This window comes from Oryctolagus cuniculus, chromosome 3 (genome assembly GCF_964237555.1).
Source record: "Oryctolagus cuniculus chromosome 3, mOryCun1.1, whole genome shotgun sequence".
In the NCBI taxonomy this organism is placed as follows: domain Eukaryota; kingdom Metazoa; phylum Chordata; class Mammalia; order Lagomorpha; family Leporidae; genus Oryctolagus; species Oryctolagus cuniculus.
This window is the reverse complement of record NC_091434.1, coordinates 144,038,575-144,052,852: the sequence shown is the minus strand read 5'-3', so window position 1 is coordinate 144,052,852 and position 14,278 is coordinate 144,038,575. Positions and strand designations below refer to the sequence as shown.

Below are 14,278 nucleotides of genomic sequence, written 5' to 3'. Positions count from 1 at the left end.
AGCAGTGGGATGGGGATGCCGCTGGTTGCAGCTCGGGCGCCTTCAGCTCCAGGCTGACTCTGATGGGCTTCCGCGGAAGGCTGTGTCGTGTGTGGATGCTTGCAGAACTCTGTTCAGTAACTCTCTCGTGTCTCGCAAGAAAATTGTGGTCCTGAGGGAGGAAAGACTGCGATGCAAGTTTGGCTGGAGGGCAGTTTGAGCTAGAATAAAGTGGATCTCTGTTTTCCTCGCGCGGTTGCACACTTTTTCCCAGCTTCAGTGGACGTTTCCAGGGCAGCGTGTGTGTGTGTGTAGGGGAGCGCTCTCGTGTCAGTCTGGAGGGTGGCTGTCCACCTGATGTTGTTTGACCCTCAGAGGTGGAATCAAGCCTGCTATTGCCTGCGTTTTCAACGACCATTTAATCCCCTGGCATGATCAACTACAGAGAAACACTATTAAGGGGATGTTCCTAGCTAGAAAAGGGTTCTGCAAAAACACTTGTTTAAAGGTAAACAAGAGAAAAAGAAGTCCGGCAAAGTTTCTGAAGTGTTAATTGCCCCACAAGGCAATGACAGTGGGGATTCTTGAGTATTAGTAGAACGGAGGCTAAGGGAAACATTGATTTTAAGTCATCACGATGACTGCCTGACGCTGAAGAATACGCAAATAAGGGAATTATTTGGTATCATATATTCTATGAAATTCAGGGGAAAGACAACATGGAAAAATAAGGGTATGAAAGCAGTTATTAAATATTGGAAAGATACCAGGTAAGAAAGGAAATTCTGGCTATCCTGTAATAGTTCCCAGGACAAAACTAAGACGAAAACAGGGAAACATTTAAAAGATGGAGCATCTTTATCTTTGCATTCATTAAAGGATCCGTTTTCTGTTAGGACCTTCCAGAAATCTGAGCAGTACCGTAAGTTGAGGCTCCCATTATTGCGGTTGCCAAAATGACCGTTTATGGGCACATGAGCTAGATAGCATTAAAATCCTCCATGATTTGGCCTAAGATACTCTCTCAACTTCTGTATTTTATTTGGAATACTATTACTTCTATAACTCAGGAAATACATACGTAGGTAGTAATATATTTAAGTGAAAATCTTTACGTTCTGTGTTACCGCTCAGTTCCAGGTTTCACTGGTTAATTGGTGATAGGTTCTTGAAATTATGTTCACAGAGACTCCACGGGAACCTGATTCACCCCTTGAATCACTATTGACAAAAAAAAACCCACAAAAACCTGCTTTTTCATCTTTAGTGGAATATGTAATACTTTTGTAAACTTTTATAAGTGCTTTGTGTATATATATGTATCCTGTATATATGATGTATCCTGTATATATATGTATGCTGTATATATATGTATATACATATGTATATATGTATCCTGTATATATATGTATCCTGTATATATGATGATTCATATAAACCATTCCCTTGTTGAATTCATTCTTTGTCAAATAATGGTTTTATTTTATTTATTTTTAAATTTTAAAAACCATAAATATAGTTCCACAGTGTCTTGGGTTTGGGTACAGATTTCACTTGCTGGAAAATCATTTAAAAATTCTTGGCTCAGTGACTGCATTTCTGGAGAGCCAAAAAACTAGCAGTTGAAAAAAATGAAATGTGGATTGTTTAGCAGTTGTATTTTAAGATATTAATGAGATTGATTTTTTAATATTCATTGAGACATTGGCTATATACTGAAACTACATGTAAATTAGCTGAACCCTGGCAGGTTTTGTAAAGAAATGAAAGATTTTAATAACAAGCTTATTAATAAAAAGTGCAGCAGATGAAATTGCATTATTTAGCTTTTATTTACTTGAGTAATTTTCCATTAAATTTATCATAATTTTAAATTATCACACCTTTAAAAGAAGGTAAACTACTAGGATTTTCAAGATGTACTACACAAAATAGATGTATTGTGGATTTTCTACACTGTTTAAATACTTTCAAAACAATTTTAATTACTATTTAATTAAACTCAAAGTATTTTCTTTTTAATTTGAACTGTGTGCTTTTAGTTGACACAATAAGCCATAAATGGAAAGTATAATTTATTGTCGTATCAGATTATTTTTAATAAGTTCTAGCCTTTTCATTTATCATACTAAACTTTCCTCATTAAGTTATGCAGCAGTAATTTAGTGTTTCATTATTTTATTAATACATCTGACTCAACCGAAGAAAGTTTCTTCAGTCATTTTGAGATCTGTGCTAAGTTGTTAAACATTCTTCTTTTCCTTTGACACTAAAGTTCATAGCAGCCAGCCAAATGGACTATTGTGTCCTACATTCCTGCACTTTGGCTGTTAGTACATCTAATATCACATCTGGACCTGTATAGCCTGGACATAGTTTCCCATTCAATATCAAACAATAGAAAATAAAGGACAAAAGCATTTTCTAATTCCTCCCATGTGGAAGATGGGCAAAATAAGGTCTTTGAAATTCAGTTTTAGAGATGTACTGCTTCCCTCCTATTCTTTCTTTCGAATACACGTTCAAAGGAAAGTAGATCCGCATTTATTAAGAGTCATGCTTTCTTCTTGACTGGCTTCAGGCTAGTATCATAGAGCTAAACCTCTGTGCCTTTTATTTGGAAAGGTAAAAACAAATGATGTCAATTTTTTTGCCAATAAAGGTTGACATTCCTATTTTGAAATGTGGGACATGTGAAATTTATTGTTCAATAGACACAATCATTTAAAATTGTATTAGTTCATTATTTTAGAAATAAAGTATCCTGAATGTTTTAGAACAAAGTTAATGAGACAGTTCTCTCTGGGCACAATTTATGAAGGGTGCCACTGTATTTTTTCTATATATGTAGATAATTTAAACCATGTGACCTTGACTTTTTTAAATAAAAAACTTCTATTTAATAAATATAAATTTCAAAAGTAAAATTTTTGGATTATAGTGGTTCTTCCACCCATAACCACCCTTCCACCTGCAAACCATCCCATCTCCTACTCCCTCTCCCCTCCCATTCTTCATTAAGATTCATTATTAATTATCTTTATATACAGAAGATCAACTCTATATTAAGGAAAGATTTCAACAGTTTGTACCCACACAGACACACAAAGTATAAAATACTCTTTGAAGATTGGTTTTACCGTTAATTTTCATAGTACAACACATTAAGGACAGAGGTCCTACATGGGGAGAAAGTGCACAGTGATTCCTGTTGTTAATTTAACAATTGACACTCTTGTTTATGATGTCAGTAATCACCCGAGGCTCTTGTCATGAGCTGCCAAGGCTATGGAAGCCTCTTGAGTTCACAAACTCCGACCTTATTCAGACAAGGCCATATTCAAAGTGGAAGTTCTCTCCTCCCTTCAGAGAAAGGTACCTCCTTCTTTGATGTCCCCTTCTTTCCTTTTTTTTTTTTTTTTATAAGAGTTTATTTATTTGACAGGCAGAGTGGACAGTGAGAGAGAGACAGAGAGAAAGGTCTTCCTTTGCCGTTGGTTCACCCTCCAATGGCCACCGCGGCTGGCACGCTGCGGCCTGCGCACCGCACCGCGCTAATCCGATGGCAGGAGCCAGGTGCTTCTCCTGGTCTCCCATGGGGTGCAGGGCCCAAGCACTTGGGCCATCCTCCACTACACTCCCTGGCCACAGCAGAGAGCTGGCCTGGAAGAGGGGCAACCAGGACAGAATCCGGCGCCCCGACCGGGATTAGAACCCGGTGTGCCAGCGCCACAAGGTGGAGGATTAGCCTAGTGAGCCGCGGCACCGGCCTATGTCCCCTTCTTTCCATTGAGATTTCACTCCTAGAGATCTTTCATTTAATGACCTTGAGTTTTGAACATAACGTTACCTTTTTTATATTGTTTTGAGTGAGAGTAGTCATTGGGTGCAATCACAGTGAAAGCATTTAAATGCCACTATCTCTGCTCTTAACATTTACACTGTGCAGTCTTTTTGGTGCACCTGTTATGCTCATTTCTCTTTTTAGTTGCTTGAAACTTATACATTCACTTTCATAATGAAAAATATTTTTCACATTTGACATCTCTGATTGCTGATAGTTTAAACAGTGACATTCAAATGCGTAGCAGACCCTGTCAGAATCATTTCTGCTCCGGGAGATGGCTGAAATATTGTTGAAATGTTTGATCTCCTAAGTGGACTACTTGAGTTTGAATCCTGAGTATGCTATTTAGTGCTAGCTCTATGAACAAATTATCTCACCTGGGTAGTAATAGTACTTAAGAATGATAAAGAAGTTATATATTTAAATCATGTAGTATTTGGTAAGTATAAAGCATTATGTAAATTTTAACAAAAGTTAGTCCAAATATACTGGTCATTGTGGGCTGGTAACATTATTTTTAAATATATTTATCCAAAGTATTTTTTATTTTCCTTTTAAATGAATTTATTAATACATTAGATTCTGAGGGTCAGCAAATGTATGATAATTACAACACAATTCTAATGCTAATGTGCTGTTAATACAAAGAGAACTTATTCAATATAGTTCATAGATACCATTCTAAGAATATAATATTTCTCTTTCTCCCTCCCTCCCATGTAACATTATGAAATATTTTTAAATTTTCAAACATTTTAGTCTTGAGTGTAACTGAAAAATATGATATAATTGAGTAATTAATGGTATACATAATTTGCAAATTTTATTATTAAGCTTTTCTGTAAAATAATGTCATTAAATGCAATGAAATATATGTTCCCTTTTATTTTCTTTTTGACAGGCAGAGTTACACAGTGAGAGAGAGAGAGAGACAGAGAGAAAGGTCTTCCTTTTTCCGTTGGTTCACCCCCGAAGTGGCCACTATGGCCAGCGCGCTGCGCCCATCTGAAGCCAGGAGCCAGGTGCTTCCTCGTGGTCTTCCATGTGGGTGCAGGGCCTAAGCACCTGTGCCATCCTCCACTGCACTCCCGGGCCACAGCAGAGAGCTGGACTGGAAGAGGAGCAACCGGGACAGAATCTGGCGCCCCAACCAGGACTAGAACCCAGGATGCAGGCACCGCAGGCAGAGGATTAGCTTATTGAGCCACGGAGCCAGCCCCCCCTTTTATTTTTTTAAAAGATTTATTTATTTACTTGAAGGGTACAGTTACAGACAGAAAGAGGGAGAGACAGAGAGAGAGGTCTTCCATCCACTGGTTTACTTCCCAAATGGCCTCAATGGCCGGAACTGGACAGATCCAAAGAAGCCAGGAACCAGGAGCTTTTTCTGGGTCTCCTATGACAATGCAGGGACCCAAGCACTTGGGACATCTTCTACTGCTTTCCCAGGCCATCAGCAGGCAGCTGGACCGGAAGTGGAGCAGCTGGATACTTAAACTACCATGCCATAACATAGATCAGAGTGGTACTTAAAGAGATTGTCATTCTATGAGTCTGCTGTATGGACTGCTTCCCATGTTGGAGCATTCACTTCTTTTTAATTCTATCTATTATTATTACCAAACAATCCTATTTGTATGTTCACTTTAACACTTAATCCTACTATATATTGTGAGTATAATAATGGTACAGAGTTGGTGTTGGTCCCAATAAGGCTTTTTATTATGCAGTTGGGAAATTACATATTTTAATTTGTATAACACAACACATTGGATAAACCTACCACCCAGGATTCCCAAAGTACCCCCAGTACTCCTCACAACATGTCTTAGCCACAGAGGGTGGAGTTACACAGTGTCCACAGGGGTGGTGCCTCTGAGCCAGAAAGCACAGGTCTTCAAATAGGAGTCTTGGCTCAGGGACAGCAGAGCCTCAACGCCAGGTGAGCACAGGACTGGCTGGGAGAACTTTCTCGCAGGAAGGTCTGAAAGTGGCGGGTCAACCCAGAGCTTTCATTCAGCCACACTCAGGGGAATCTGTTCAGAGAGTCCCCACCAGCCTCTTTAGTGTGTGATTTATATACATTTTTTGGCAGTGAGTGTAGGGTCAATAAGGTCTCAAGGGAGGGTGTGTGCATGCCATGTGCGTGGGTTGTTCTTATCAAGTCCATACAGATCTCCTGTAGTCAGCTTAGCTCTTGGCTTATTTTTGTTAATATTATGGTGAAGTTGTTTAATTTTCAGTGCCCTACAGTTATAATCACTTTAACTCTTAATCCTAAACATATGATCACTTTTAACAATTAAGATGCTATTTTTACCATCCAGCTTCAGGGGATTTAGGGTCCCCTGGCAAGTTTTTAAACTACCCTTAGGAGTAGGTTGGTAAAAATGTAAGCAGTACTATAAAGTCTTACAGTTACAAACTTCATACATTTCATAATTACAACTTTAGGACTATGGTGATTCTTCCTACTGTGTTGGCCCTTAGGAGTAGGTTGGTAAAAATGTAAGCAGTACTATAAAGTCTTACAGTTACAAACTTCATACATTTCATAATTACAACTTTAGGACTATGGTGATTCTTCCTACTGTGTTGGCCCTCCCAACCACACTCCCACCCTCCACCTCCTCCTCCCTCTCTTATTCCCATTCTTATATTTTACTAAGATCTATTTTCAATTAACTTTATACACATATGATTAACTCTGTTAAGTAAAGAGTTCAACAAATAATATATATATTATTATATATATATAATGGAAGGGGAGAGGGAGCAGGAGAGGGGAGGGTTGCGGGTGGGAGGGAAGTTATGGGGGGGGAAAGCCATTGTAATCCATAAGCTGTACTTTGGAAATTTATATTCATTAAATAAAAGTTAAAAAAAACACTGTTCATCAACAAATGGCCAGATTTCATTCTTTTTTACTGCTGTGTAGTATTCCATGGAGTAAGTATTATTTCAAAGGCAAATCTTTTACTTCTTAGCTAGAAATCAAATTCCTCATAAAAAGAGCAGTGATACAGTAGGAAGAAATTCAACTTCTAGTTAAACTCCATCCAACTCACAAAGTGACTTCATCTCACTCTTTTTTTAAAGACTTATTTATTCATTTAAAATCAGAGTTACAGAGCAAGAGTAGAGACAGGGAGAGAGAGAAGAATGGGCAGGGCAGAGAGAAAGAGATATCTTGCTTCCTCTGGTTCGCTCTCCAAATGGCCTCAATAGCCAGGCCAGATCAAAGCTAGGATTCAGAGTTTCATCTGGGTCTCACGCAGGGCTGCCCAGGAACTTGAGAAATTTGCTGCTGCTTTCCCTGGAGCATTACAGGGAGCTGGATCAGGAGTGGAGCAGCCAGAACTTGAACTGGTATCCATTATGCCACTTTGTCAGTCCTGATCTCACTATTTCAAATAATTTCTACAAATGGATAACTTTCTTTAATCTACAAAACTGCTTTGCAATGAGCAGACTTAATCCTAACCTCATACAATTCAAGAACATCAATACCTAAGATTCTTTGTTCCAGACCCAGGAAGAAACAGAATCAGTAAGTGAACTGAGCTCTTCAGACAACATTTGCCAAACGTTACTTATGCTTGCTTCAATTAGAAGATGGCAACAACTCTTCAAGGAAGAAATTAGTAGTTACATCTTATAGGTCATAACATTGAGGATTAGAGTCCTCCCTGTAAGCTCACAATCACCAAAGGAATTAATGGAAAGCTTTGTTGGATGTCTTTTTCTGTTTTCAGTACACTACAATATTTCTGTAGAGTATGCAGGAGGAGCTTGGATACTCAAGCAAACAATTGAGAATATTCAGTCCATGAGAAAGGAGGAGGAAAGAGGTTTGTATAATTGTCCAGGATACGAAGAAGAGAACATGGATTTATTCCTTGCTTATCCCAAATCCTAGAGTGCCTATCCAAACCCACCATAATGGTTATATTCAAGAATATCAAAAGCTAGAAACTCTAAAGACATTTAAGTTAATTTTTTATAAACTAATTCTCAACTGAATTATCAGCAATTGTTAAGGGGAATTTTGTTTGTGTTTGAAATAGATTTCTGACATGTTTCAGTAAATTCATGAGCCTCCACATGTGGTTGTATATGAGGATACTTTCAAAAGTTCTTGGGAAATGGAATTAAAAGAAAAGTCTACTTTGGCACAAAAATTGTTGAAATCATATCTTATTTTTTCATGAGACACACTTTCCATGAACTTTATAAAGACCTCTTCTTATGCATGGATTTCAATGTTTTTTGTACCCAAACTTTTGAAAGTACACCTGTGTCGCTCCCCGTCTTCGTGGAGGAACGACACAGGACCTTGCGCTGTTCTTTCGTCTGCTCGGCCCTCCCCGGGTTTGCTGCTGGTTCTTCCCGGGTTGGCTGCCGTCCCTTCCACCTCCGTGGAAGGGCGGTTCCCCCTGCCACATTCCCCACTTCCGCGGGGGATTTGGCACACCGCCGGCCGGCTCTCTCGGGGGCTGCACAGGTGTTCCTTCAGATGTTCCCCCTAGATGTTCCTGGTGCATGTTGTCTCTCTCCTCCTTTATAGTCCTCTTCCACCAATCCCAACTCTGCTACCCACACGCCGAGTACGCTGCTCTCCTCCAATCAGGAGCAGGTCCTACAGTTTATTGGTTGAACTGGAGGCAGCTGTGTAGAAGCTGTTTCCCTTCTCAGCGCCATATTGTGGGAGAGCAGATGCATAGAATAAGTCTTATAATTCCAGTAACTTAGTCTAGTTCGAGTTGCTCCCCACACACCTGTATATGTCACATCTACCAATGAGATTTATAGTCGACAAGATTAGTTAAATGCAGGTATAGCTAGTCCAAACATAATCCAATTATGTATAATTATGATGTTTTGGTATCTATATTAAAAAGCCTCAACAAGGTTAACAATGGAAGTGAATACTTAATAGTTTTCATGTCTAATGATAGCTTTCCATTAAACGTTATTTCCTCATTCAAAAAAGAGCAGTGATAAGACAATGAATTCATAAGTAGTCACAGTAAACAAAATATCATAAAGAAAAAATATCTCAAATTCAACAAGTAGCATGCTTTCATTCATGAGATTGGCAGTAGCTTAAGATAACAATTGTCTACATTAAGTTATATGATCAAGCAACCAACTGTATCTCCACTGCTAGCACTCTAGTAATTTTGATATTTTAGTTTAATCAATCCCATCTTCAAATTGACAGAACGTGTACTTTGAGGTTCCCTAAATACTAATTTCTAAAAATCTTTCTTACTTAAAATTTGGCTATTTATTATGACAAAATGCAAAGAATAAGGTCTTAAAAGCACTCTTGGTATTGTGACTTTTTTTATTCTTTTTTTTTAACTTTTATTTAATGAATATAAATTTCCAAAGTAGAGCTTATGGATTACAATGGCTTCCCCTCCCATAACTTCCCTCCCACCTGCAACCCTCCCCTTTCCCGCTCCCTCTCCCCTTCCATTCACATCAAGATTCATTTTCAATTCTCTTTATATACAGAAGATCAGTTTAGCATACATTAAGTGAAGATTTCAACAGTTTGCACCCACATAGAAACACAAAGTGAACAATACTGTTTGAGTACTAGTTATAGCATTAAGTCACAATGTACAGCACATTATTGTAACTTTTAAAGTTATTCATCAGGGGCCAGCAGTGTGGCATAGTGGGTAAAGCCACCATCTGTAGTGCCAGTATCCGGTATGGGTGCTGGTTCAAGTCCCAGCTGTTACAATTCTGATTCAGCTCTCTGTTATGGCCTGGGAAAGCAGAAGACGACCCAGGTGTTTTGGCCCCTGCACCTGGAAGAAGCTCCTGGCTCCTAGATTCTGATTAGGCCAGTTCTGGCTTTTGCAGCCTTTTGGGGGAGTGAACTAGCAGATGGAAGACTTTCTCTCTCTTTCTCTTTCTCTTTCTCTCTCTCTCTCTCTTTGCCTCTGCTTCTTTGTAACTCTGCCTTTCAAACAAATAAATGAATAATTAAAATTTTATTTATCCTATTTAATTGTAACTCTCCTTTTTGTCTCTAGTAAGTAATGGTATATACCTTCTTCTATAAAAATAATTTATTATTTCAAAAATTCAGTAAATGGCCGGCGCCGCGGCTCACTAGGCTTATCCTCTGCCTTGTGGCGCCGGCACACCGGGTTCTAGTCCCGGTCGGGGTGCCGGATTCTGTCCCGGTTGCCCCTCTTCCAGGCCAGCTCTCTGCTGTGGCCAGGGAGTGCAGTGGAGGATGACCCAAGTGCTTGGGCCCTGCACCCCATGGGAGACCAGGATAAATACCTAGCTCCTGCCATTGGATCAGCGCGGTGCACCAGCCGCAGCGAGCCAGCCGCGGCGGCCATTGGAGGGTGAACCAATGGCAAAAGGAAGACCTTTCTCTCTGTCTCTCTCACTGTCCACTCTGCCTGTCACAAAAAAAAAAAATTCAGTAAAAAGTTCATAATTACTGAATGCACATAGTGAATAAATCTTGTACAGTCATAATACATCCACTAAGTCCTTGGCATAAGGCTCATATTGTTGTAGAGAATAAAAACTCCTGTAGTTATTACAGGAAGTAGTATTATTACACTGAAATTTTATCAACTTTTGAAAAAACACCATTTTGAGATTAACTGTTTATAACTTTTTTTAAAAAGCTGTGCTAAATTAAATATATGGTGTTGATGCCTTTGGTAGTCCAGAAGAAGCCGTGGAAGTTTACTTCTTTGACCCTTGAACTCCTATAAATACATGAGAGCTGTTTTTGAAAAATCTATTAGGCTAAAGAGTAGATTTTTTTAAATGCAGGATTGAATTTATTTCAGTGTTTGAAATAATTGTATATCTCTGTGTAATTATTAACTGAAACTATTTGAGGTTTTTTGTTTTTTTACAGTTATTTTGCTTTATTTTAAACAAAAATCAGTTAAAGCCATGATGGTGGTCATATCCAGTAATAATCACAGATACTTGACAAAAGAAAATTTAAACTTTTATAGTGTGAACTAAAATATATTGTGTCTATATTGATTTTTCTCATGACAGAATTTGTAGTAGAGATTTTATGAACCTAGTAACTGCCTTTAGTGAAAAACATGCATATGAAATCAGAAAATTTTCCATAAATATCCATGCGTTTTATTAAGTGACTCTATGAAATGAGGTAGCAAGAAGAAAAACTGTCTAATTAAAAATCCTAGATGTATATTTTTTAAAAAATCTATTGTTCATTTTACTTTGTGTTTGAAGAGATTTCTTGAAACATACATTTCTTAAATGCTACAATGAATTATATACATAGTCATGAATCAAGGGTAGCACAAAAACTTTATAGTTTATATTGTTACTTAGTAAATCATAGAGAAGATCTGAGTAAAAATATTAAGTGCAAAAAGCAATTGCATTTTTCCAGCATTTATTTTTCATTTTACGGTTGAGCCATATTGCTTGTCCTAACATTTTGTATTGACATGCACAGGAAGGTACATGCTTAGATGGAATACACATATGAATCTAAGGATAAAAAGTGTTATAGAAGCCCACAGATTAACATAGCAGCATACCCTAAGCTTATCAAAATTTGGTTAGATTTAAAGCACATGAGTAGTTTCAGTGATAAGAAATGTCCATTGTTGCAGCAGTAAATCAATCTGATGTGCAAATGCTAGTTTGTCTTTTTTTTGCTCTGTGTTCTAAGGATGGTAAAGTAACTCTTGACCAAAGTTTTTTGTTTTATTTTTTTATTTTATTTTTTTAAAATAGCAAGGTTTTTAGGCCTAAAGGGCCACTTAAAGCTCTCATAATTCTTGACTTAGTTCCAAAAGTACCCTGAAGATGAATAACAGTAATCTTACCTTTCTGGCAATTCAGGCACTTGGGGAGTAGCCATTCTTGTTGGTGTTGGGAGTAAGGACAAAGGTCTAAATAAACAGAATGAAGTTGAAGAGCAAGAATGTCTTCAGACATGCTCTTAACTGTAGTACTGAAACCCTTTTTTTTTTTTTTTTTTTTTTTTGACAGGCAGAGTGGACAGTGAGAGAGAGAGACAGAGAGAAAGGTCTTACTTTGCCGTTGGTTCACCCTCCAATGGCCTCCGTGGCCTGTGCGCTGTGGCCGGCGCACTGTGCTGATCCGATGGCAGGAGCCAGGTACTTCTCCTGGTCTCCCATGGGGTGCAGGGCCCAAGCACTTGGGCCATCCTCCACTGCACTCCCTGGCCACAGCAGAGAGCTGGCCTGGAAGAGGGGCAACCGGGACAGAATCGGGCACCCCAACCAGGACTAGAACCTGGTGTGCCGGCGCCGCAGGCGGAGGATTAGCCTAGTGAGCCGCGGCGCCGGCCTGAAACCCTCTTTTCTAGATTTCTTTCCAATCATTATCTGTAGCTGGATCCCCTTTTCCTCTTTGATTGGAAGTTCCTGTAGTTTCCTTTTACTCATTTAGTGCAGGAGTCACTTTAGTGAACAACAAATTTGTTATGTTTCTTGGAATGCATGGAATACACATATTTGTCAAGCACCAAGTTTTGAAAACAGTAATCCCCAAAAACACATGCGAGGATACAATCCTATTTTAGGGAAAACAATTACATAAAATTATTCTTTGTGTGTTAAATCTAGCTGAAAGCTTGCATAGTTACCCATCAGTTTTCAACTGTGATATTTATAACCCTTACTAGTCCAACAATGGAACATATAAAGAAATAGTAAAACCAAGTATTTGCATGATTTCTATATTTCCTAAATATTAATGTTGGGAGGGGATAATAAGAAATCAGATTTAGTAGTTTGGATTTCAGCAGTGTGGACTGCGTAACACACTGGTTAGCATCCTAATGCTAATATTGCAAAGTGAGGGAAAGGGTAAAGGGGCATGCTTGTTCTTAAACTGGGTATCATATTTGCAGAATAGTTTAAATTTGCATTAGTGTAAACATCTCAGAGTGAAATGAGAGGCCTGGTTTCAATACGAACATGTAGTGTTTTGTAATCCTAAAGAAGTAATCATTTAAAACTAAATGTTGCCTCATATCAATACTTAACTAAAATAAAGATACTACCATTGCTTCACTGAGAAATTTAAAATGTGAAGAAAAACTCAGTTAAGTTAGCAAGGGTGCTAAGAGGCTTTGCTCTAAAATGAAGTCTATAAAACCTTGAGTTATATTAATGTTTTGGATTTAAAATCATTTTCCTTATGTCATATTAATTCACTGCAGTGTGATAATATACATGAATTTGCAAAGTAACAAATACCACAGATCAAGAATTAAGCCATGTAAAACTAGTGATATATTTGATAACTCAAACAATATACTAAAGCTATACTATGATTCAAGACATTGATACCTTTTAGCTTTGGGCAAACTGACTCTTCTCACATTAACTAAGGAGATGCTTTGCTTTAGTTGACTATCCTTTCTGACAGCATGACAGCCAAAGTTATTGAAGAATAACTAAAATGCATTTCTCAACTCACTTCCATTCTATCAGTATGTCAGTTTTGTTCAAGTGTCCACATGTTGATAGACTGACAGGTGTTTCCTATCAGGATGGTCCCAGCCTAAATGGTGATGAATTTAGACTAGTCTAAATCAAACAAAGTAATCCCATCTCATTGCCAGTAATTGGTTTAGGAAATGGCTTTAATTGAGGTTTTTTTTGTTTTGTTTTGTTTTGTTTTGTTTTGTTTTGTTTTTTGACAGGTAGAGTGGACAGTGAGAGAGAAAGGTCTTCCGTTGCCGTTGGTTCATCCTCCAGTGGCCACCGCGGCCAGCATGCTGTGGCCAGTGCACTGTGCTGACCCGATGGCAGGAGCCAGGTACTTATCCTGGTCTCCCATGGGGTGCAGGGCCCAAGCACTTGGGCCATCCTCCACTGCACTCCCTGGCCACAGCAGAGAGCTGGCCTGGAAGAGGGGCAACCAGCACAGAATCCGGCACCCCGACCGGGACTAAAACCTGGTATGCCGGCGCCGCAAGGCAGAGGATTAGCCTAGTGAGCCGCGGTGCTGGCCTTTAATTGAGTTCTAAGTTATGAAAAATAAGGTGAAATCCCTTGCACATTGTTTGCAAAATTAAATTAAGACCCAAGAGAGAACTCTACTTTTCTATGAAAGTTGCTGCACCTGGAGGTAATGCCTGAAGAACCTGTATACTTCTTGTGATCATGAAGAGAACTCTTTAAAACCTGGAGCATGGTAGAATAGAATGACAGAGGTCCTGGCTCCTTGATCAATAGCTGAAATCAGAAATCTACATCTTGTCTTATCTCTTGACTTGTGATTGAGATAATAAAGCAGAATGTATTTTAACCATTTTGGTTCATTTTTCTGTTACTTAAAGCCAAAATCATTCAGGTTTCTGTAGCTACATAGTGTTATGAAAAGAGATATTTCATTCCAGTTTTATTGTTTTAGAGAACGTTAGTAGCTATCTTATTT

General features: G+C 38.5%; 1 protein-coding gene and 1 long non-coding RNA gene across 14 annotated transcripts in view; both read left to right on the top strand.

Annotated features, from left to right (window-relative positions):
* Positions 1-14,278, top strand: part of MAGI2 (membrane associated guanylate kinase, WW and PDZ domain containing 2) — a 1,584,028-nt gene that overhangs the window by 1,584 nt on the left and 1,568,166 nt on the right. The gene's annotated exons all lie outside the window — the stretch shown is intronic.
* On the top strand, positions 1,211-6,568 carry LOC138849044 (uncharacterized). Its single transcript, XR_011387404.1, has 2 exons — positions 1,211-6,206; positions 6,323-6,568. It is a non-coding gene; the product is annotated as an uncharacterized lncRNA (long non-coding RNA).